The sequence below is a fragment of the Orcinus orca genome, chromosome 12 (assembly GCF_937001465.1).
Source record: "Orcinus orca chromosome 12, mOrcOrc1.1, whole genome shotgun sequence".
NCBI lineage: Eukaryota > Metazoa > Chordata > Mammalia > Artiodactyla > Delphinidae > Orcinus > Orcinus orca.
This window is the reverse complement of record NC_064570.1, coordinates 83,016,959-83,041,793: the sequence shown is the minus strand read 5'-3', so window position 1 is coordinate 83,041,793 and position 24,835 is coordinate 83,016,959. Positions and strand designations below refer to the sequence as shown.

The 24,835-nt window shown below is 38.3% G+C and overlaps 1 protein-coding gene across 3 annotated transcripts in view; it reads left to right on the top strand.

Annotated features, from left to right (window-relative positions):
- The window catches only part of ADGRB3 (adhesion G protein-coupled receptor B3), a 793,577-nt gene that overhangs the window by 359,409 nt on the left and 409,333 nt on the right, over nucleotides 1-24,835 (top strand). The gene's annotated exons all lie outside the window — the stretch shown is intronic.

Genomic DNA, 24,835 nt, shown 5'->3' with positions numbered 1-24,835 from the left:
GAATTATTCACAGAGTATGCTGTATGAATATTTCGAGCACAGTTAAGTGTCACTTGGTGTTTTACGAGTGCAAGTCATTGTCATTTTCGGAGACTGTTGTCATTCATCCTGGCAGTCGAGAGAGCTTCCAGCGTGAACAAACATCGTGGGGTTCAGAACAAAATATAAGCCGGAGCCGCTGGAGAGCCCAACGTTGGCAGGGATGCTGTTCAGTTAAGAGCCTTGAAGTTTTGTTGTGCTTATGTTTTTTTTCCATCTTCTTACAGTTGCTCACAAATAAGCCTGATTCTTAAAAAAAAATCCTAAAGAACATTTTTGCTTGTGGATGGAGAAATAGCTTGTACAATAAGAACGCTTCTTAGTGAAGTAAACGTATTTGATTATCAGAAAAACAAAAAGCACGTTTTAGAAACATCTGAAAACCAAATGCTGTCTAATATGCTTACTTACCAAATCCGTAATTAAACTGATGATTATTTGGCTACACAGACCCTTATTTCTATTATTGTGTGTATGTACATTCATATATATACATACATGTTATTCTATATATATACATAAATACTGATTACACACAAATACATATGTTTCGTAATATATATTTATGTGCATATCAGTATTTGGTGATATTTGGCTTCATTGAGCCTTATTTCTTTCAAAATTGAAATATTTCAGAATTAAGTAAATATATATATATATATATATATATAAAACCAAGACTTTCTTATGAATTTAATTTTTAATGAATTTTATTTTCCCCTAATTTTAGACATTCGACTCTGTTTACTTAATCTTAATAATATCTATATTTAGTTCTTGTTTATTCATGGTAATTTATATGAGAATAATTGCATGGATTAAGTAAACCATAGGTCAATTTTTACAAATTTGTTAAGAATGAATAATATCAGCTGTTGGCAGAAAATGTTTCCTTCCTAAATTCAGTGTTTTGCACAGTAGTATTTAAATGAGTCTGCATTCTGTGAATGCAGGTCATCTGATAATGGCGAGAAACAGAAACACTCAGTGAAACAGGAGAGATGGTCTCGGACTGTGAGTCGCATAGAAATCACGCAGTCAGTGATTGGACAGCCGATGTGTCCGTGCCCGTGCTGACTTGCAGACAGAAATCAAGTGCGTGATTTTGTAGAATAAGGAGCAGCCTCAGGGCATTCAGCTTCCACAGAGGACCAAGCACTCAGCTGGGCACTGTCACAAATTAACTTCAGTCCCCACCACAACCTGCAAGTGGGCATCCTTGCCCCAGGTTGAAGCTCTGCTGGGGAGCAGTCCAGTTACCTGAGGCAAGGGTGAAATTTGCATCCCAGGTACAACTGTTCAAAAACTTAACCTCCTTTCTGGAGGCCTTACTCCCTGCTGAGCCTTTGATTTGAAATCCTCTGCCCTAGATTCTGGCGCCGGGGGCACCTTCTTCTGGTTGTGTGTCCTTCGGAAAAGTCATGTGATCTCACTCAAGTCTTGGCTTGCTATTTGCAACTGAAATCGGTAGCCTCATCTTAGCACCTCTGGAGGTTTGGAGAAAAAGTAGATGAGATACTGTATGTGAGATGTTTGCAAAGCAAAGGGCTTTGTAACTCTGAGGTATTAATATCTACAGGTAAAGAAAATGGATTGTGTTAAAAATTATCTCCATAAGAGTAAAATTTTAGAACTCAACAAGTTATTAACTTGAACGCTTCATGTGGAAAAATACAGATAGATATAGATGAATGGATAGATAGGTAGGTAGGCAGGTGGATATTTGAGTGGATGGATGGATGGATGGATGGATAGGATTGATGTCACATGTATTATTTTTTTAATCACGTGAGGTTTTTTAAAATAAATTTGTTTATTTATTTATTTATTTTGGCTGTGTTGGGTCTTCGTTGTTGGGTCTTCATTGCTGCACGCGGGCTTTTCTCTAGTGGCGGTGAGTGGCGGCTACTCTTCATTGAGGTGTGTGGGCTTCTCCTTGCGGTGGCTTCTCTTGTTGTGGAGCACAGGCTTTAGGGCCTGCGGGCTTCATTAGTTGTGGCACGTGGGCTCAGCAGTTGTGGCTCATGGGCTCTAGAGCACAGGCGCAGTAGTTGTGGAGCACGGGCTTAGTTGCTCCGCGGCATGTGGGATCTTCCCGACCAGGGATCGAACCCATGTTCCCTGCATTGGCAGGCGATTCTTAACCACTGTGCCACCAGGGAAGTCCCAGATGTCACATGTATTTTTGCTGATGAATTCTGTTTATATACACATATAGAAATATATACATACTTATACATCCACACATACATGTCTCTAGTACTTGCCTAGGGACCATGATCTTCTCTTTTACAAGTTCAGGGAAGTATAGGACAAATGTATGCCTTAAAGAATGGTCACCTAGTATATTGAGCTCATCATGTGTACTCTGAAAAGTCACTTGGAAGTGGAAATAAAATCCCCTTCCTTGCATGCTTGTACTCTTGTGGCTTCACATACTTTGCCTGAGTAGCAAAACTAGGTAGTGCTTACGATGTAGAATAGTCCTGTCTCCCACAAATTCTTAAATTACCTTGGAGACTCTGCCTCTTCTCTAGTAGAGTTTGTCATTTCACAATTTAATATTTATTTTCCTTGGGGGATTCCATTTCTTGCCACTCTATATTCATAAAACTCATTAAATGTTAATTGTCACCTACTGCAGATAATTATTTAAAATAAGTAGATCTGTGTTTTCCACATAGATTACAATATATGTACATACCCACATAGATTACAATATTTTATATGCCCATTTTATAAAATATATGAAGACTAAGTTTGAAATGACATTTTATCATCAACAAACATTAGTTGAGTGTGTCCTATGAACTCTCATAAACCAATTGAGATAGACAGAAAGATGTCATTAATGAGTTTACTATATAAAATCACTAATCTGTCATATTGAACACTTATTGAATTCCTTGAGGACAGAAACCATTTCTTTTAATCTTCATTTCTCTAGTGCCCAACACAATGCTAAGCATATTCTAGATATTCCATAGATGCTTGTGTAAAGAATGACTCTGCCACTTTTCTTATCAGGAGGGGGATGCTGGCTGGTGGAGAGTTCTAAGAAGGTGATGTACCAGATTTAATGTTCGTGAATTTTAACCACATGAAATTAATAAGTATTATCCCTCATGTGCAATTTTCCTAACCCAAAAATATCTAGAAATGTGGAGTGATTTATGACATTACTTCATGAACTTACTTGGCCACTGCAGAAGAATTTCAGTAAGCTAAAATTCATGAAGTCTCTCGGAAACTTTGTAAGATACAAAATTAAACACTATGATCCAACTGCTGTTTATTAAAAAAAAAAGTCACAAACAAATGCACACAGTTTAAAAAAAATGAGGCTAGAGGAATAAAGTGCTTAATTCCTCTGGGATTCTTGGAGATTTCATGTGTTTTTTCCATATGTTAATATTTCATTTCATATTCTGGGATATTTTTTGAATTTTGTACCAAGCAAGGTAGAAATAATTTCGGAACCTATTGAGAAATAGGCACAGAGTTCAGGCACATTAAGAATAGTGTCTCTTTTACTTATAAAAATATTTGGAGAAAATGGGTGAATATTGTGGACCAAGGGGGCCAGTCCCACCCCTCCCCAAATTAAACAGACAGCCTTGTCTCTGGTACACCTGGAAAATCATGGTACCTCTCTCTCTCTCTCTTCCCCCCAACCCTGTCCTCTCTCTCACTCATTCTCTCCCTCTCTCTCTCTCTCTCTCTCTTTTTTATTCACATACAAATACATGCCTACACACACACACCCGAAGTGACAGATGACATAGAACTAGAAGAATGGTTGCCCTCTGCAGGTAGACAGTTCTAGAGCAAGGTCACAGATATTCCCCTAGCAGAAGTCCCTCCACATGGAAATGTGAAGAATTGGTATAAATGTGTCCTTTGAGGTCACTGTCCTTTATAACCTCTGTTTCTATTTTTCAAGACGTCATTTAGCAGATGAATAGATACAGAAGTTGGAGCAATGATCTGTCTAGTCATGGAAGGGTTGATTTTGTGGGATGGGATGTCAAGGAGCTTGAATTGTGGTTTAAGAACTTGTTTCTCCAGTTTTCCTCTACTTTTATGAGGGTTAATTAGAGAGAGAGAGAGAACGATAGAGAGAGTTAAGGTGGAAGGTTAGGGTGAGTGAGACGGAGACAGAGACAGAGACAGAGAGAGGCTGGGGTGGAGAATGTACTTGCTGCTTCTTGCAGGGCCCAGCAGGAGGGCAGGTGACACAGGATTGGAGGTACACCAAAGAGTGAGTGAATCACTCAGTTTAGTACACACAATAAGCACTCAACACAGAGTTGTGAAAATAGAAGAGGGAGTAACAAAGGCAGTGATCTCTGGTCTGGCAACAGGTCTTTGGACAAGCGTGAGTGGGGAGTTGCCGTGCCCCGCAATGGGAAAGGCTCTCAGCTGCATGGCGTTGGGTTCTCCAGGCAAGAGTCTTCACGTCGCTCAGCTTAGTGGTCTCTTTTTAAGTCGTAACAGTTACCCCAGGAAAAGGGGTCTTGACTTTATTCATTCTCCCTCTGTTCCAGTGAAGTACATTGCCCGTCAACATTCTTGTCTAAAGTAACACTCTTAGTTTATCACTCCAAAACACTCATAGTCCTACAGGGGATGTTTCAAAACAACTAGCATGGAAGTTCATACTGGCCGCTGTGACTCATTTTGAGCTATTCATCATGTCTTACGGTAGCTTGAATCCTGTAAGTTTCACACTAGTTGAGTAGGAATCATAATACCAAAGAAATCACATCATAGCACATGCTTTATATTAACCCATATTCCCTACCTTCCAGGCGAATTTTGCTGCATTGCAACAAAACTTCTCACACATCACACTTTGTTGGCCACCACCTAGTTGCACAAATGCCAAACACATTGCCTAAAAGAGGCTAATACATTTGATGACTGCAGCTTATTTAGAGGAAAGGAAGAAAGCAATGGCCACCATAGTTTTGTTTACACCAAATATATTTTGAGCCAGAAAAGTGGACAAGTCTTACTGTGTTTTTAATGAGCAGTTGCAACACAAAGAACGGAGTGCTATGGTCCAGCCAACCAGTGGAACTAGCAGATGATTTTAATTTTTGAATATTCATCACTTAAGTAAAGGTAAGTGAGCCTGAGAGAACAAGAGTTATTTGTTCTGCCAGTTTTTTGCAGTATGATGTCAGTGTTTATTAGGAGAGAGAGAGAACAGTAGAACGTTAGAACACAGCAAGTGACAGGGAAATCAGGAAGAAGAAGCTAGATCAGTAGATTTTTAATCCTCGCTGAATATAATAACCATGTGGGAGTTCTTTAAAAAATACCAATTTGGGAAGTTCAACCAAGGCCAGTTAAGTGGAGTTGTTACTAGCCTATAGTGCACATTCAATAAATGTGAACTATTATTGTTATTAATTACAACATTAATTTGGCATTCATATACATGTATTTCTACTTACTTGGCTCTCTCATGAAAGAATGTGGACATCCTCCTTTTAAGTACTCAAGGCACAGCGCATGGCTGCCTTCTTATTTCTGTTGCCAAGTTTCAGGTTTGTCAGAGTCCTCACTCCCAGAGCTCAAATAATTATTGCAGAATCCAACAATGCCAAGGAAACGTTGAAAAACATTATTTCCTTTAAAATGGACAGAAGGCGCTTAATTTATTCAAGGCCACATGTTAAGGTTTTGGCGTCTGAGTTCAACTTCACAATCCCAAAGTTTTCAACGTGAGGTCCTAAATAAAATGATGAGCTTACTGAGTGTTCGTATAGCTCACATTTATTGAATGCTATCTACCCTGAAGGAGCTGATTGAAAAAAAATTTGGAAGGAAGATGTTAATTAAATCTTGGTATTTTAAGCAATTCATATGTCAAAGTTTACAATGTATTTCAAGGACAAGATAGAGAATATTTTAGACTTTATATTCCATATGGTGTCTGTTCTAAATACTCAACTCTGGTGTTGTAACACAAGAGGAACTATAGACAATTAGCGAACATGGCTGGGTTCCCATAAAACTTTTACAAAAACAGGCAATGGGCTGAATTTGGCCCACGGGCTGTAGTTCACTAACTCCTGGTCTATAATATACATTTTATTTTAAGTTGGTTTCTTTTTTTTAACATTTCAACTCTATTAGAATTCTCCATCAGAGAATGGACAAATTTTATTTTGTTCTTCTCTTCTCTGTTTTCTTTAACATTTTAACCAGTCATTTAAAATTTCTTTTCAGCAAAATCTAAGATGGATAATCTGTGAAGGGCTTGTTTTGTTTTCTTTCATCAGTCACATCATCTGACATATGTAGTAAATTTTTAAAAATAAATGTATTTATTTATTTTTGGCTGCGTTGGGTCTTTGTTGCTGCATGCGGGCTTTCTCTAGTTGCAGTGAGCAGAGGCTACTCTTCGTTGTGCTGCGCAGGCTTCTCATTGAAGTGACTTCTCTTGTTGTGGAGCACAGGCTCTAGACGTGTGGGCTGCAGTAGTGGTGGCTTGTGGGCTCAGTAGTTGTGGCTCACAGGCTCAGTAGTTGTGGCTCACAGGCTCAGTAGTTGTGGCTTGCAGGCTCAGTAGTTGTGGCTCGCGGGCTCTAGAGCACAGTCTCATTAGTTGTGGTGCATGGGCTTAGCTGCTCCGCGGCATGTGGGATTTTCCAGGACCAGGGCTTGAACCCATGACTGCTGCATTGGCAGGCGTATTCTTAACCACTGTGCCACCAGGGAAGCCCTAGTAATTTTTAATTAAATCTCAGTCATTGTGTAAAACAAATGTAGGATTTTGGGACAGTGTTGATGCCCACCAAAAAGCATTCCCACTTTTTCAGACATAATGAGGAGCAGGAACTTTAAAGCAGCCAAGGATTCATCTGGGTCAAGATGTTTTGCAGTTTTCATCAGACTACCACATCCCCTTAGTCTCCCTTTTTCCACTGTGTCTTATACGCTTTGGATAGAGAGCTCATGTGTGCCCATCCTATCAGCCCTGAGAAACTGTAGAAGATTCAGCTCTGCCCTTTAGAGTGTCCAGGATTTCTGCCCAGGCAACTTCAAATACATCAAATGTCTTGAGTGGGAGACATCTGTTTACTTAAAGCTGGACTCCTCCCTCACTAAGCATTTGTTTCTAAATGCCTACTTACAAGGATGGAGAAAACTGCACTCTGCTTTTTACAAGTGTTTATCCTAACTCTTCAGCTTCCTACACATTCCAAAAATCCAGCCAATGTCTCATGGAGAAAAATCCCAGTAAGATATTTAGGGACTCTACAATTTCCATTATAGTTCTTCAGCCCTGAGCAACCAAAGAACGTTAGTTTCTCTTTCTACCCTAGAAGTCTTCTGCCTTGGCCACACCTTCCCCTCACTTTTTGCCAAAATTTAGCAAACATTCCTAAGGGGAAAAATAACAGCTGGCTGAAATTGTTTGCCTACCTCAGAAAGGATCGCTTCTTTCTGGAAACTTAGTTCATCTCATCCATAGCTTGCTGAAGCTCTGCGAGCTTGAAGGATATGATTTTCGTAATTTATGTTTTTTTCTAGTTGTAGTGGCAAACACATTGGCCTTACAGGAATTACTACACTTTACTAAACTGATAAATTTTCACTGTATTATAAAATATAAAAAAAAATCTTTAGGCACATATGATAGTGTTTCCCAGGGAATTTTAAGGGAGTCTATTACAAAGCTGTATAATGAAATACTTCTAAAATTATACTTTATTTCCTCTTTTTTAAAAATGCACAACATATTACTGATTATATCTATAAATCCCAGAAGATTTGTAAGCTTCTACCTTATTATGGATTATTGTGACTTGGTGAAGAAATGTTAGAATTAGTTTCAGGCATTGAAATCCACTGACTTGAAACTTATTCATGGGATGATTTAACAGAATATACTTGTACAGATAATTATGTTTAGGCTAATGCCGAAGGAAAATATTATAAGGCAAAGTGTACTCTATTATTTAATCATTCATCCATCCATTCAGCTACTCATTAGTTATTCTACAAATATCTGCTGGGCTTTAACTAGGTGCAACACAGTGTAAGGACCCAAGGATGCAACTTGAATATGACACACACAACAAATACAAAATAAAGTAGGCAGGAAAAGAGACAAAATAATTCCAAACTGTGATATGTTGGAGGAGCTTAACAAAGTGCCAACATAGGGAATAAAGTTTGGGGACTATTTTACATAAGAAAGTCAGTGAGATATCGAAGAGGAAATGACATTATAAGAGTCACCTGAAAGATGAGATAGATGTAGACATGCAAAGATTGGAGAGAATGAGTTTTTCAGGGCATGAGTGTGCATTCTACTGGGGAGAATAGTATGTGGGAAAACCATGAGGTGTTTAAGGAAGTGAAACTCGATCCAGTGGTCAGAGGTTTTGAGCAAGAAGAGAGTGTCATGAGATGAAGTTGGAGAACTAGGTAGGGAAAAAATTATTCTGTGCCTTAAAGACTTTGCTAAGAGTTTGGATTTTATTCTAAGGGGAATGGCAAGCCATTGACAGTAAGGAGTGATATGATTCAGTATAATGAAAGAGGGTCAGAGAGCCTTTCTATAGGGAATAGGCTGTAGAGGGCAGGATGGGAAGCTGTGGAGCTCACTGCAGAATCCAGAGGAGAGATGATGGAACCCTTTATTAAGGTTGAGCGAGAACATGCAGCTGATGTGATATCATTTTCTGAAATGAGAAGGCAAGACGATGAAGATTAACTTGAGGCAGGTGGCTTACGGGTTGCCAAAGGTTGCATGGTATAAAAGTGTGACATAAAGAACTTAGAGTAGAACTAGCCAGTGTAGATGTGACTTGTCTCCAGGAAAGTTGAGCTACTTGGATGCAGGTGTAGAGAATGCATTTGGTAGAGCCAAGATATTTTCTGAAGACCAAAAGTAGAAGCAACACCTGGGAGCTTGTTAGAAATATAGAACCTATCCCAGACCTGCACTTTGAAAAGTTACATTTGTGATTCATATACACATTACAATTTAAGAAGTACTGTGGTAGAGTTTATCTAGGGTTGAAGTTTTGTTGAATGGATGCAAAGAATTTAAATTAGTGCTGGCCAGCTCCGTACCATTGAAAGGCATAGTATGTTAAATGATACCTAGTTTCTCTCTCCTAGCAAATGGGAGGATCGTGCTTCTTCACCCCTTGAAGTTCCAGCCAATTGGTTGTGTATGGAAGTGACCTTTCTTATTTCAGGCTTGGAAATGTCCTTGCCAGTGCAAAATCCTTCATCCTCTGTCATCCCAAGCCCCTGAGTGACTAGCATGAACAGAGCTTCCCTGATGACCTGGGTTGCATACGTAAAGTGAGTGGGAAATACATCTTTTGTTTTTAGGTACTGAGATTTGGGAGTTGTTTGTTATCACAGCATAATCTATCCCATTCTGACTGATGCAGTATCTCTAGAACTAGGAAACCAAGTAACAGAAACAGAATTGAAAAAGCCTCAGAGAAGGAGGGTTACTTACTGCTCTGCCTCCCATTGGGCAGGTGCCTGAAAGTTTGGGTCCCGATCTGGAACCACCATACTACTTTGAGCTCATGCATACGCTCTAGTGCTGTCCCCTGGGCCAGAATATTAATAATCATTCTAGATTTTTTTGGTGTTAAGAAATTCCACCTACCTATGGCCTATGCTCGGGAATTGTACTTTTAAATTTTGACTAGAAATTAAAGCTATTCCTAGGTTTTTTGTGTAGAGGTACGTTTACTGTGCTCTCATTCTTACTTTGGAAATTTCCAGGTTTTACAAGGAAATATGCACAGTGTATACCTGGCTCAGTTTTCTTCATGACTCAGTTTATTCTCATAACAATACCTTGCAATCCTCAAATTCATGGCATCCTCTCTCTCACTTCAGGAATTCCTGGGGCAAGAAATTATGATACTCAATGCACCTATGGCCAAATGCTTTTCATCCTGGGTACTGGGCAATAATATATAATTTATGCAGCGGAATATTTAACTAAATCTCCCTGTCACATTGTCTCTAGAGAAGAATTGTCTTTTCATATTTGAAGTCCTAGTCCTAAGATGAATGTATGTTTTTTTAAATATCAAATATAGGGAAAATTGAGAAGTATTCATGTACTAGAACAAAAGATATACTTTCTTTTTCATACAGAATGATCTCTGTCTTTCCTGGAGACACCAGATAAACCTGTAAATAATTTAAAACCATCATTTAGTGAGTGACTTTTGCCTTAGAAAATGATAGTTATTAACTGAAGCAAAAGATGTATATTTAGATCATTGCTTTATGAAAAGAAGTTTCTTGTATAATTATCTTTTAATTGAAGCCACTTAGAGCTGTGGGAGCCTTTAATATACCTTACAGATGGATTGTAGGAGTTGAAGCTGAAAATAATATATGAATATATGATGTTTAAAGTGTGTCATTTGTACAGAGTGACTACAATGAACCATTTTTTAGGATTCACAATAGAGACAACTATGGCTGGCAGTGGGAGGCATAAAGTGAAAAAAATAAGGTTATTTCAGAAACACACCTACTCTTTAAACAATGACCCTAACCACATCTCTCTATATAAAGAGCAAGGAGGCTTAATCCAGAAGTATAAAAAGCAACTATTTTTAGACTTTTTTTTTTTTTTGCCTTTCACTGTTGATCTTGTCAACAGTATTAAATGTGAATGACACAGAAACTATTAAAGCTTGTCCTTTGGAGAAAAAATGCTCACAGAGTACAGCAATGTGAGCAGGTATAATCACTGACAATTATAATTTTATAGGAAATATTAAAATTATAAATCTTTCTGAACTACTTCAGTAACTAAAATAAGAGAATTAAAAAAATAAAGCCCAAGGGAAACAGAAACCTTCATGTATCCATGGGGGCATTTCTCTCCACTTGAGTAAAACTACCTACACAATCTTTTATTGGTAAATGGCTTTAGGAACATTTCTGCATTGCATTCAAAAATACTGACCACTACTCAAATAATTGACAGCATCTCAACAGCCTGGAAAGTTGCTCTTCAAGTCTCTTGATTTTTCTATTCTTTCTACATATGAAAAAGATTCAGTGTCTCTTTAAAACAAACATGATTGAGGATGACTTCTAAAGATTGAAACATTTTGATAGTTTCTAACAACAGTGCTGTATAAAACCTAGTTAAGTGTGTGGTGTTAAGAGCATGGACCCTGGAATCCAACTGCCTGAGCTCAAATCTTGGTACAATTTAGGAGCTAGGCAATCCTGGGGAACTCATGTCACCACACTGTGTCTCTACATCTTCATCTGTTAAATGTGGATAATTACGGCGCCTCCAATGGTCGTTTTAAAATCAGATGAGATAATTCAGGTAAAACATAGTCCCATGCTTGCCATAAAATAGGCATTTAATAAATGCTATATTTTGTTGTAATTGTCATTATTTTTTAAAAGGTAGAAATTCTGTAACTATAACTGTAGAAGTTTAAAATTTTTGAAATAATTTACCGATGTATATTAATTGGATATCATTTAAAAGGCAGTTCTGTCAGAAAATGTAAATGTTCTCTAATTATTACATACTTCTTTGTTTTGCATAATTGTGGACAGCTATGTTTTTACCTTGTTGACTTTTGAGGATTATAGTTACAGAAGGAAAAAGAAAATTCTTCTGTGGTTTCAGTTTAATTTAACAAGCATTTGAGAAGATACCTCTGTGTGTCAGACAATGTGCTGGAAATTACAGGGTAAACAAATTGAAAAAAGAAACTACAGGCCCTTTAGGAGTTTATGGTCTAATAGAATGGATAAGATAAGAACACAAACACTATAATAATATAAGATAGAGCAAGATTTCTTATATGAGGTTTGAAAGTAGAGATCGTATAATGATTGCAGTTATCTGAAAAGAATTCAGGAAGGAGAAAAGAAAACAATTTAACAAAGTGTTCTGGGGCAAGCATTTAAAGTTATAGAAGTGCATAAGTCAGGGAGTAAGAGCAGCATCCATGGGCTTTCTTTGGGAAATGGTGAGTAGTTCATTCTGGTTGGTATTAGGGAACTGCAGCAGGAGAGGAACAGTGGGATGGACCAAGCTAGTACTTCACAGATCATACTGAGGTTCTGCATAAACTACAGCAAGAATATATTTTCAAATAGCATGTTATAGCTGAGCTCAAAAGAAAGACAGAGAAATACTTACATACCAGAAATGAGGGGGAAAAAGTGAAAGCCTGAGTGATAGGGGAAAGCTGATGCTTCAGCAGCCTGGGAGAGTTTCAGATTATATGTGAGTCCTAGGTACTGGAGGCTGAGATTCTAAAGCTGTCTTGGGTTTACTGACAAGAGCCCTTTTCCACACAAGTCATGATACTATACCTAGCTCCCTGCAACAAGCTGGCACTATCTTGATTGCTCTGGTTTCATGGGCAAGGAAAACTCTGTAGGTCTAGGATATGTCTAAGAAATTTAAATGTATACAAGGTTTTGGGAAGAAGAGGAAAGAAATGACCTTTCAGAAACCAAAACTCTTAGCTGAACCATAAACAGAAGGAATTAACATGGAAATTAATGTAAAATTATCCAGTATTATTGAACTGCCTGTGGCCCTCACCCTCAGAGAAGCACACTCAAAGCTAGTCTTTAAGAACTCTTTCACAAAACAACAACATGCGGGTCCCAAATGATAAAAACACCTTAATGAATATGAGTTGGCAATAATAACAAATATCATGAGGGAGAATTATCAAATGCAAGAATCAAGAAATTAGCAATGCAAGCAGTAGAGATATTAGAACATATGAAAGAAATTATAACATATTTGTTTAAAATAATTTGAGCAATAAAAGAAAGAACAGAAAGCACAGTTCAGAAATGAAAGACTGTGAAAAAGATGAACTAGAACTTCTATAAGTGGAAAATATTGTCATTGAAATTAATGAACAGAATAAAGAGACAATTAGGCACAATTGAAGAAAGAATTAGTGATCAGAAGTTAGGTTTGGAAAAAGATCACTCAGAAGCCAGAATAGATAAAGAAATGAAAATCATAAAGGAGAACTTAGAAAATGAAGAGTAAAAAGAGAAAATTTAGTATACAGTTTATAGAAATGTATATAATATAATGGAAATGTATTCCAGAAAGAGACTACATAGAGACTGCAGGAGAAGCAACATTCTATGAGTTAATGCTTAAGAATTTTCCACAGTGAAGACAGGTAATATATTCAGATTAAAAAGAATCATGAATAAATACATGAAAATCCACATAAACGTAATCCTCATTGTACTAAAAACACAAAGAAAAACACTAAAGCTACCACAAAGAAAAGACTGGTAATTTACAGAATATCAGCTGTCTACTTTGCAACAATAGAGGCACTAAGTCATATTATGAAAATGCAAAGGGAAAAATAAACATTCCCATGAAAAAGATCAACTGAAAGTGAGCATAACTTTAAAAAAATTAAGTCAAAGATTGAAGGAGTTACCATTCACAGAACCTTACTAAAACAACTCCTAAAAGGTTAGAAGAAAGGAAACTATGCTCAGAAAAAAGAAGAGAATGTAAGAAGCAATGGTTGAAAAGCAAAAGTGAATAAATATTTTGGATTAAAATTATTACCACTGGCTGCGCTGAGGTGTTGGCACAGCCATTTCTCACTAGGCACTCTGATCTGAAGTGCAGGGTGCGAGGCCTCTGCATGAAGCACCCTGTGAAGAAGTGAAACTAAATGAAGCACAAAGGAAAAGAAAAAAAAAAAAAGCTGAAAACCCTTTGAAAAAAATGTCTCTGCACCTCTAGCTCTTGCAGAGGTTGGCATCATCAGTGGAGTCTACTATTGCAGGGGGACCTTCAAGACGGAAGAGGAGTAAGATGTGGAGATCACCTTCCTCCCCATAAATACATCAAAAATACATCTACATGTGGAACAACTCCTACAGAACACATACTGAAGGCTGGCAGAAGACCTCAGACTTCTCAAAAGGTGAGAAAATCCCCACGTACCTGGCCATGTCACTGACAGGGTCTTGTTGCTCTGGCCTGGTGTCAGGCCTGAGCTTCTGAGGTGGGAGAGCTGAGTTCAGGACATTGGATCATGAGAGACCTCCCAGCCTCTCATAATATCAATCGGTGAAAGCTCTTCCAGAGATCTCTGTCTCAACGCTAAGATCCAGCTCCACCCAATGGCTAGCAAGCTACAGTGCTGGACACCCTATGCTGAACAACTAGAAAGACAGGAACACAAACCCACCCATTAGCAGAGAGGCTGCCTAAAATCATACTAAGTTCACAGACACCACAAAACACACCGCCAGACACGACACTGCCCACAATAAAGACAAGATCCAGCCTCATCCACCAAAACACAGGCATGAGTCCCGTCCACCAGGAAGCCTACACAAGCCACTGAACCAACCTTACCCACTGGGGGCAGACAACAAAAACAATGGAAACTACGAACCAGCAGCCTGCAAAAACGAGACCCCAATCACAGTAAGTTAAACAAAATGAGAAGACAGAAAAATATACAGCAGATGAAGGAGCAAGGTAAAAACCCACTAGACCAAACAAATGAAGAGGAAATAGGCAGTCTACCTGAAAAACAATTCACAGTAATGATTGTAAACATGATCCAAAATCTTGGAAATAGAATGGAGAAAATACAAGAAACATTTAACAAGGACCTAGAAGAACTAAAGGGCAGTAACACAATAATAGTAGGGGACTTTAACAGCCCAATTACACCAAAGGACAGATCATCAAAACAGAAAATAAATAAGGAAACACAAGCTTTAAATGACACAATAGACCAGATACATTTAACTGATATTTATAGAACATTCGACCCGAAAGTGGGAGAATACACTTTCTTCTCAAGTGCTCATGGAACATTCTCCAGTAGAGATCATATCTTGGGTCACAAATCAAGCCTTGGTAAGTTTAAAAAAAATGAAATTCTATCAAGTATCTTTTCCAACCACAACGTTATGAGACTAGATATCAATTACAGTAAAAATACTGTAAAAAGTACAAAGACATGGAGGCTAAACAATACACTACTAAATAACCAAGAGTTCACTGAAGAAATCAAAGAGGAAATTTAAAAAAATACCAAGAAATAAATGAAAACACGATGACCCAAAACCTATGAGATGCAGCAAAAACAGTTTTAAGAGGGAAGTTTATAGCCATATAATCCTATCTCAAGAAACAAGAAAAATCTCAAATGAACAACCTAACCTTACACCTAAAGCAATTAGAGAAAGAAGAACAAAAAAACGCCACGTTAGCAGCAGGAAACAAATCATAAAGATCAGATCAGAAGTAAATGAAAAAGAAATGAAGGAAATGATTGCAAAGATCAATGCAACTAAAAGCTGGTTCTTTGAGAAGATAAACAAAGCTGATAAGCCATTAGCCAGACTCATCAAGAAAAAAAGGGAGAAGACTCAAATCAATAGAATTAGAAATGAAAAAGGTAACAACTGACACTGCAGATATACAAAGGATCATGAGAGATTACTACAAGCAACTATATACCAATAAAATAGACACCTGGGAAGAAATGGACAAATTCTTAGAAAAGCACAACCTTCCAAGACTGAACCAGGAAGAAATAGAAAATATAAACAGACCAATCACAAGCACTGAAATTGAAACTGTGATTAAAAATCTTCCAACAAACAGAAGCCCAGGACCAGATGGCTTCACAGGTGAATTCTATCAAACATTTAGAGAAGAGCTAACACCTATCCTTCTCAAACTCTTCCAAAATATAGCAGAGGGAGGAACACTCCCAAACTCATTCTACGAGTCCACCATCACCCTGATACCAAAACCTGACAAAGATGTCACAAAAAAAGAAAACTACAGGCCAATATCACTGACAAACACAGATGCAAAAATCCTCAACAAAATACTGCCAAACAGAATCCAACAGCACATGAAAAGGATCATACACCATGATCAGTGGGGTTTATCCCAGGAATGCAAGGATTCTTCAATTTACCCAAATCAACCAATGTGTTAAACCATATTAACAAATTGAAGGATAAAAACCATATGATCGGCTTCCCTGGTGGCGCAGTGATTGAGAGTCCACCTGCCAATACAGAGGACATGGGTTTGTGCCCTGGTCTGGGAAGATCCCACATGCCATGGAGCGGCTGGGTCCATGAGCCATGGCCACTGAGCCTGCACATCTGGAGCCTGTGCTCCGCAATGGGAGAGGCCACAACAGTGAGAGGCCCGTGTACCGCAAACAAAACAAAACAAAACAAAACAAAAAAACACATGATCATCTCAATAGATGCAGAAAAAGCTTTTGACAGAATTCAGCACCCAATTATGATAAAAACTCTCCAGAAAGTGAACGTAGAGAGAACCTACCTCAACATAATAAAGGCCATATCTAACAACCCCACAGCCAACGTCATTCTCAATGGTGAAAAACTGAAACAATTTCCTCTAACATCAGGAACAAGAAAAGGTTGCCCACTCTCTTCAATATTATTCAACATAGTTTTGGAAGTTTTAGCCAAAGCAATCAGAGAAGGAAAAGAAATAACAGGAAGCCAAATCAGAAAAGAAGAAGTAAAGTTGTCACTGTTTGCAGATGACACGATACTATACATACAGAATCCTAAAGATGCTACCAGAAAACTACTATAGATAATCAATGAATTTTGTAAAGTAGCAGGATACAAAATTAACGCACTGAAATCTCTTGCATTCCTGTACACTAAAGATGAAAAATCTGAAAGAGAAATTAAGGAAACACTCCCATTTACCACTGCACAAAAAATGTAAAATACCTAGGAATAAACCTACGTAAGGAGACAAAAGACCTGTATGCAGAAAACTATCAGACACTGATGAAAGAAATTTAAAATGGTACAAACAGATGGAGAGATATACCATGTTCTTGGCTACAGATTCAATGCAATCCCTTTCAAACTACCAATGGCATTTTTCATGGAAGCAGAACAAAAAATTTCACAATTTGTATGGAAACACAAAAGATCCCGAATACCCAAAGCAATCTTGAGAAAGAAAAATGGAGCTGGAGGAATCAGGCTCCCTGACTTCAGACTATATTAAAAAGCTACAGTAATCAAGACAGTATGGTACTGGCACAGAAACAGAAATATAGATAAATGGAACAGGTTAGAAAGCCCAGAGATAAACCCACATACATATGGTCACCTTATCTTTGATAAAGGAGGCAAGAATATACATTAGAGAAAAGACAGCCTCTTCAATAAGTGGTGCTGGGAAAACTGGACAGCTACATGTAAAAGAATGAAATTAGAACACTTCCTAACACCATACACAAAAATAAACACAAAATGGATTGAAGACCTAAATGTAAGCCTAGACACTATAAAACTCTTAGAGGAAAACATAGGCAGAACACTCTATGACATAAATCACAAGGTCCTTTTTGACCCACCTCATAGAGAAATGTAAATAAAAACGAACAAATGAGACCTAATGAAACTTAAAAGCTTTTGCACAGCAGAGGAAACCATAAACAGAACGAAAAGACAACCCTCAGAATGGGAGAAAATATTTGCAAGAGAAGCAATTGACAAAGGCTTAATCTCCCAAATACACAAGCAGCTCATGCAGCTCAATATCAACAAAAAAGCAATAACCCAATCTAAAAATGGGCAGAAGACTTAAACAGACATTTTTCCAAAGAAGATATGCAGATTTCCAACAGACACATGAAAGGGTGCTCAGCATCAATAATCATTAGAGAAATGCAAACCAAAACTACAATGAGGTATCACCTCACACCTGTCAGAATGGCCATCATCAAAAAATCTACAAACAATAAATGCTGGAGAGGGAGTGGCGAAAAGGGAACCCTCTTGCACTGTTGGTGGGAATGTAAATTGATACAGCCACTGTGGAGAACAGTATGGAGGTTTCTTAAAAAACTAAAACTAGACCTACGATATGACCCAGCAATCCCACTACTGGGCATAGACCCTGAGAAAACCATAATTCAAATAGAGACATATACTACAATATTCATTACAGCAATATTTACAATAGCCAGGACAAGACATGGAAGCAACCTAAGTGTCCATCGACAGATGAATGGATAAAGAAGATGTAGCACATATATACAATGGACTATTACTCAACCATGAAAAGAAATGAAATTGAACTATTTGTAGTGAGGTGGATGGACCTAGAATCTGTCATATAGAGTGAAGTAAGTCAGAAAGAGAAAAACAAATACCATATGCTAACACATATATATGGAATTTAAAAAAAGAAAGTTCTGATGAACCTAAAGGCAGGAGAGGAATAAAGACACAGACATAGAGAATGGACTTGAGGACAACGGTAAGGGGAAGGGTAAGCTGGGATAAAGAGGGAAAGTAGCTTTGACATATATACACTACCACATATAAAATAGAAAGCTAGTGGGAAGTAGCTGCATAGCACAGGGAGATCAGCTTGGTGCTTTATGACCACATAGAGGGGCTGGATAAGGAGGGTGGGAGGGAGCCACAAGAGGGAGGAGATATGGAGATATATGTATACGTATAGCTGATTCACTTTGTTATACAGCAGAAACTAACACAATTGTAAAGCAATTATACTCCAAAAAAGATGTTAAAAAATTATTACCATTTATTGTAGTTTATTTCTAATCTCATAGTGCTGTGGTCAGAAAAGATGGTTGATATGATTTCAATTTTCTTAAATTTACCAAGGCTAGCTTTGTGGCACAGGATGTGGTCAATCCTGGAGAATGTTCCATGTGCACTTGAGAAGAATGTGTATTCTTCTGCTTTTGGATTGAGTGCTCTATAAATTTCAGTTAAGTCCATCTGGTCTAATGTGTCATTTGAAGCTTGCATTTCCTTACTGATTTTCTGTCTGGATGGTCTGTCCATTCATGAAAGTGGGGTGTTAAAGTTCCCCACTCCTATTGTGTTACTTTCGGTTTCTCCCCTTATGGCTCTTAGTATTTGCCTTATATATTGTGATCCTCCTATGTTGGGTGCATATATGTTTACAATGGTTATATCTTCTTTTTGATTTGATCCCTTGGTTGTTATGTATTGTCCTTCTTTGACTCTTATAGCAGTCTTTATTTTTAAGTCCATTTTGCCTGATATGAGTATTGCTACTCCAGTTTCTTTTGATTTCCATTTGCATGGAATACCTTCTTCCATCCAATCACTTTCAGTCTGTATGTATTCCTAGGTCTGAGGTGAGTCTCTTGTAGACAGCATATATACAGGTATTGTTTTAATATCCATTCAGCCAGTCTTTGTCTTTTCGTTAGCACATTTAATCCATTTACATTTAAGGTAATTATTGATATGTGTGTTCCTATTGCCATTTTCTTAATTGTTTTGGGTTTGTTTTTGTAGGTCTTTTTTCTTTCCTTCCTCTCTTTTGTTCTCTCCTCTTGTGGTTTGATGACCATCTTTAGTGTTGTCTTTGGGTTGCTTTTTCTTTTTTGTGTGTGTATCTACTGTAGTTTTGGGGTTTGCTGTTACCTTGAGGTTTTGATATAGCAGTCTATATATGTACAGGGCTGTTTTAGGTTGCTAGTCTCTTTCCCATCTAGAGGAGTTCCTTTAGCATTTGTTGCAAAGCTGTTCTAGTGGTGCTGAATTCTCTTAGCTTTTGCTTGTCCGTAATGCTTTTGATTTCTCTGTCAAACCTGAATGAGAGCCTGCTGGGTAGAGTGTTCTTGGTTGTAGGTTATTCCCTTTCATCACTTTAAATATATCATGCCACTCCCTTATGGCTTGCAGAGTTTCTGCTGAGAAATCAGCTGTTAACCTTTTGGGATTTCCGTTGTATGTTATTTGTCATTTTTCCCTTGTTGATTTTAATAATTTTTTTCTTTGTCTTTAATTTTTGTCAGTTTGATTACAATGTGTCTCAGCATGTTTCTCCTTGGGTTTATCCTAACTGGGACTCTCTGTGCTTCCTGGACTTGGGTGGCTATTTCCTTTCCCATGTTAGGGAAGTTTTGGACTATAATCTCTTGAAATATTTTCTTGGGTCCTTTCTCTCTCTCTTCTCCTTCTGGGACCCCTATAATGTGATTGTTGGTGCATTTAATGTTGTCCCAAAGGTCTCTTAGGTTGTCTTCATTTATTTTCATTCTTTTTTCATTATTCTGTTTTGTGGCAGTGTTTTCAACCATTCTGTCTTCCAGGGACTTATCCATTCTTCTGCCTCAGTTATTCTGCTATTGACTCCTTCTAGTGTATTTTTCATTTCAGTTATTGTATTTTTCATCTATGTTTGTTCTTTAATTCTTCTAGGTCTTTGTTAAACATTTCTTGCATCTTCTCGATCTTTGCCTCCATTCTTTTTCCAAAATCCTTGATAATCTTCACTATCATTATTCTGAATTCTTTTTCTGGAAGATTGCCTATCTCCACTTCATTTAGTTGTTTTTCTGTGGTTTTACCTGATTCCTTCATCTGGGACATAATCCTCTGCCTTTTCATTTTTTCTCTCTTTCTGTGACTGTGGTTCTCATTCCACAGGCTGCAGGATTGTAGTTCTTCTTGCTTCTGCTCTCTTCCCTCTGGTGGATGAGGCTATCTAAGAGGCTTGTGCAAGCTTCCTGGTGGGAGGGACTGCTGGTGGGTAGAGATGGGTATTGCTCTGGTGGGCAGAGCTCAGTAAAACTTTAATCTACTTGTCTGTTGAAAGGTGGGGCTGTGTTCCCTCCGTGTTTGTTGTTTGGCCTGAGGTGACCAAGCACTGGAAACTATAGGCTCTTTGGTGGGGCTCAGGGCTCACGCCATTGAGTCCTCCCCAGAACTTTTGCTGCCAGTGTCCTTATCCCAGTGGCCAGTGAGCCACAGCCAGTGGCTGCCTCTGCAAGAGACCCCCCAACAGTAGCAGGTAGGTCTGGTTCAGTCTCCTGTGGGGTCCCTACTCCCTCCCCTGGGTCCTGGTACACACAAGACTTTGTGTGTGCTCTCCAAAGAGGAGTCTCTGTTTCCCCAGTCCTTTCGAAGTCCTGCAATCAAGTCCCACTGGCCTTCAAAGTCCAATTCTCTGGGGATTCCTCCTTCCATTGCTAGACCCACAGGTTAGGAAGCCTGACATGGGGCTCAGAACCTTCACTCCACTGGGTGGACTTCTGTAGTATAATTGTTCTCCAGTTTGTGAGTTGCCCAACCAGTGGTTATAGGGTTTGATTTTATTGTGATTGTGCCCCTGCTACTGTCTTATTGCAGCTTCTCCTTTGTCTTTGGATGTGGGGTATCTTTTTTTTAGATTTCCAGTGTCTTCCTGTCGATGATGGTTCAGCAGTTAGTTGTGATTCTGGTGCTCTTGTAAGAAGGAGTGAGCGCACATCCTTCTACTCTGCCATCTTGAACCAATCTCCTATTACCAGTTTGAAAAATCAAAAATAATAATAGTAAAGACTACTGTGAGGAATTCAGAAGCAAAGTGATTGAATTATTAAGTAGCCATAAAGATGGAAATGTAGGACTGAAATAATCACTAACAGAATAGAAATAATGGGAGAATAGGGTTGGGTGGATAAAATGAAATAGAGAAAAGATTGGAATTGTTGGTTAAGATTATATTTGTTTGGCCTCATAAGTCAAACAATGGAGGGTATATTTGATTTAATATGAAAAAGGATGGATTTTGTGATGGACTTTTTTTTTTTTTTAGCAGAGAAGTGATATGTCCAGACATGTGAAAGGTAGGATAGTTTAGCTTGGGGAAAGACTCAGTAAAACCAGTTAGGAGACTATGTAAAAGAGTGTGATGATAGTTATTGAAGACCTGTTCCAGGCTCCATATTGCCCAGAGGTAAAAAGGATAGATATGAGAAACATTACATAGCTAGTATTTAGAAGAACTAGAAATTGAAGATGAAAAATAAGGAGGGGAAACAATCACTGTGTCTACTTTTAATCTCTATCTTTGCAGTAACCCATCATAGCAACATTCTAATGATATTTGCTGTTTTTTACAGACAAATCAAATGATTCTAGGAAAGATCTGTCCAGTGTTCCTAAGTAGTAAATATTAGAACTACATTTAAATCCAGGTTTTATGGCTCCAACAGTTCTTTAAACATAATATACTAGTAAGATTTCCAGAGAGAATGCTTAGTAGGTAATTATTGAGTTTAATTTGCAACATAAAGAGTTGTGGGTTTCAAATCAGATTTCATACCTCTGATTTTGATTTTGAAGAGAAACAATGAAGGCTAGTTGAAAGGAAATAGCAACATGAGGTGTTGTTATTTAAATAGGATACCCAACTTCAGGCCATATTTTTGAGAGAGGGAAAGATTGAAGAAGAATGAAGATTGAAGAACAGGTGGGATTCAAAATCATAGAGGTTAATCATAGGGTTAAGTCATGGAGATGAAAATTAAGGATGCAAATAAAGGAACAGTGTGAAAATAGAGAAAGGTGAGGTGAGCAAACCCAATCTGAACTCTATTTCTTCATGATCCAGAACAGTCCAGCAGATAAACATGGATTTGTTATTCTAGAAAAGCGTAACGAAAGGGTAGGCGCAAGGTAAGGACTCTTCTGATATGGAAGGAAGACCAAGAGACTGGAATTGTTTTCCACCTAAATATGTTCTGGGTCTGCCTTATCTGAACACCCTTTATATCCTTCATAAATGCTACCAGTAGCCTATGCTAGTGTGTACAAACATTACAAGGTATTGTTATGCCTTGGCTGGGTGCCTTCCACTGACAATGCCAGGAAGGATGCTAATTAGTGCCAATTGTGAGAGCTGGTGTTGTGGTCTGGGCACATCTGTCTCCAAAGATCAGGACTAAGAACAGTTCATTCCAGCTGTCAGATGGCAGTGATGTTATTAATTTACTACTAACTGGGCCACATTTGGTGCTGACCCAGACGTGAAAGACTGCCTTTCCTAGCTCTGATTAGCTGAGCCATCCAAAGCCTTCTGTGTTATTTTTACTGCAAACAGAAAACATGTCTGACTGTTGTATTCCTCAAGGTTCAAGTCAATGCTGTGATGCTTTTGTTTGTGGGGAAGGATGAATTTTGTCTACCTGAGTTAGACCCTCACAGACATAGGTAGGTGTTGCCAAAATAACAGATAGGGAGCTGAGTTGAGTAGTCAGATGAAGTTTACCTTGGCGACCGTTGCTGCACCACATCCCTAGTGGAGAACCGTCTCAGTGCTCCTTGGTTTTGAGCATCTCAGCTGTGGTTTGCATTGCCAGCACCAAACTGAACACCGAATTCTATGACATTTTTTAATGTAGACCTTATTAATTTCATTTCTCTTCAACATTTCAAACTCCACCTGCTGAAGCAGACACTTTTGAGCCCAGGAGCTGCACTGTCTCTGTAGGTCAGGTAGTTGATTTATCTCATGCTGTTTGATACCAGTGTTTTCTATGGACTATGTTGATGAACAGTTTAGGACGACTTCCAAATGTGCCTAACTTGATCCCATGACCTCACATGAGCTTAGAAGGACTCATTCAGTCATTTGTTCATTAATTCTTTTGTCCAAAATATTGAGTAAGTCTTCTAGGTACTGGAATGTAACAGTAAATAAAATACACAAAATCTCTTCTTTCACAAGGTCTAATGGGGGAGCAGAAAAACGAATAAGCCAAAAGATAGATGCACAGTGGTAGGTAAGGTTGAGCACTAAGAAGAAAGGTGAGATATTTTTTAAAAAGGTGAGATACATAAATTAATAACTAAATAAATAGAAGGGTAAGATCATTGAGAATGACAAAGATACCATTTTAGATAGGAAGTAAGATAAGACCTCTCTGAGGAAATAACAAAAAGCATGTGGGTCTCTGTGGGAAGACTGTTCCAGGCAAAAGGAAAAGCACATGCAAAGGCCCTGAGACAGGCCTGTACGAAATGTTGTTGAGGAAGATCAAAGAGACCAGAGTGACCAGAGCACAGTGAATTGAGGGAAAGTGTTAGCAGTCTCCAGGGACCAGATCACGTAGGACACACAGACCATGATGAAGCAGGGAGCTTTCCCGTGCACAGTAGCTGTGCTGACTATGGTAGGCTTGTGTGAGTTCATTTGAATTTTTTTAAATGATTTTTAAAACTTTTAACCATATAGGCATATTTTTCAAGGCTTAGAAGATACATGAAAAACTGAGTCTCTGATGGCTTCAATTACACAAATAATAAGTTGGATAGTTTAAATAAAAACCTAGGCAGCTCTGGCTCCAAAGCCCATTCCATCGTATTTTGTCATAAAGCTCTAGTTAGAATATCATAACTGAATTCACTCTACCAAACTTTTACAGTGCTGTGTTCTAAGGTTGTGAAGAAGGCAGGGAACCTACCCTCAAGGTTCAGAAAGCCCACCCCCAGAAGACATATAAGCAAATGATTATATTTAATTCAGTGTGATAGAGTGGTTGATGTATACAAGAATTAAGAGACAGCACAGACAAGGAGTTGATTGACTCTGTTTAGATATTTAGAAAAAGCAGAACTATTTGAGTGGTGTATAAACATGAGACAGTATAAGGGAGGAGGTTAGCATATCCAGTGCAAAAATAGGATGTGATGGCACACATGACCTGAACAGGAAATTGCAAAGAGTTATCACTAATTTAAAGGCAGGACTGAAGGTCAACCTGGTAGCACACATCATCGTGGTGCACTAGCTGGCTTCTACTGGAGGTCAGCATCCTTTCTGATTGGCCAACACAGTGTCTGCATCTTGATTAAGATGGGCATTGAGACCACAGAGATAAGCAAGGACTAGATCACTGATGTCTCACCCATCCTCTGGCTTTAGTCAGGGGGT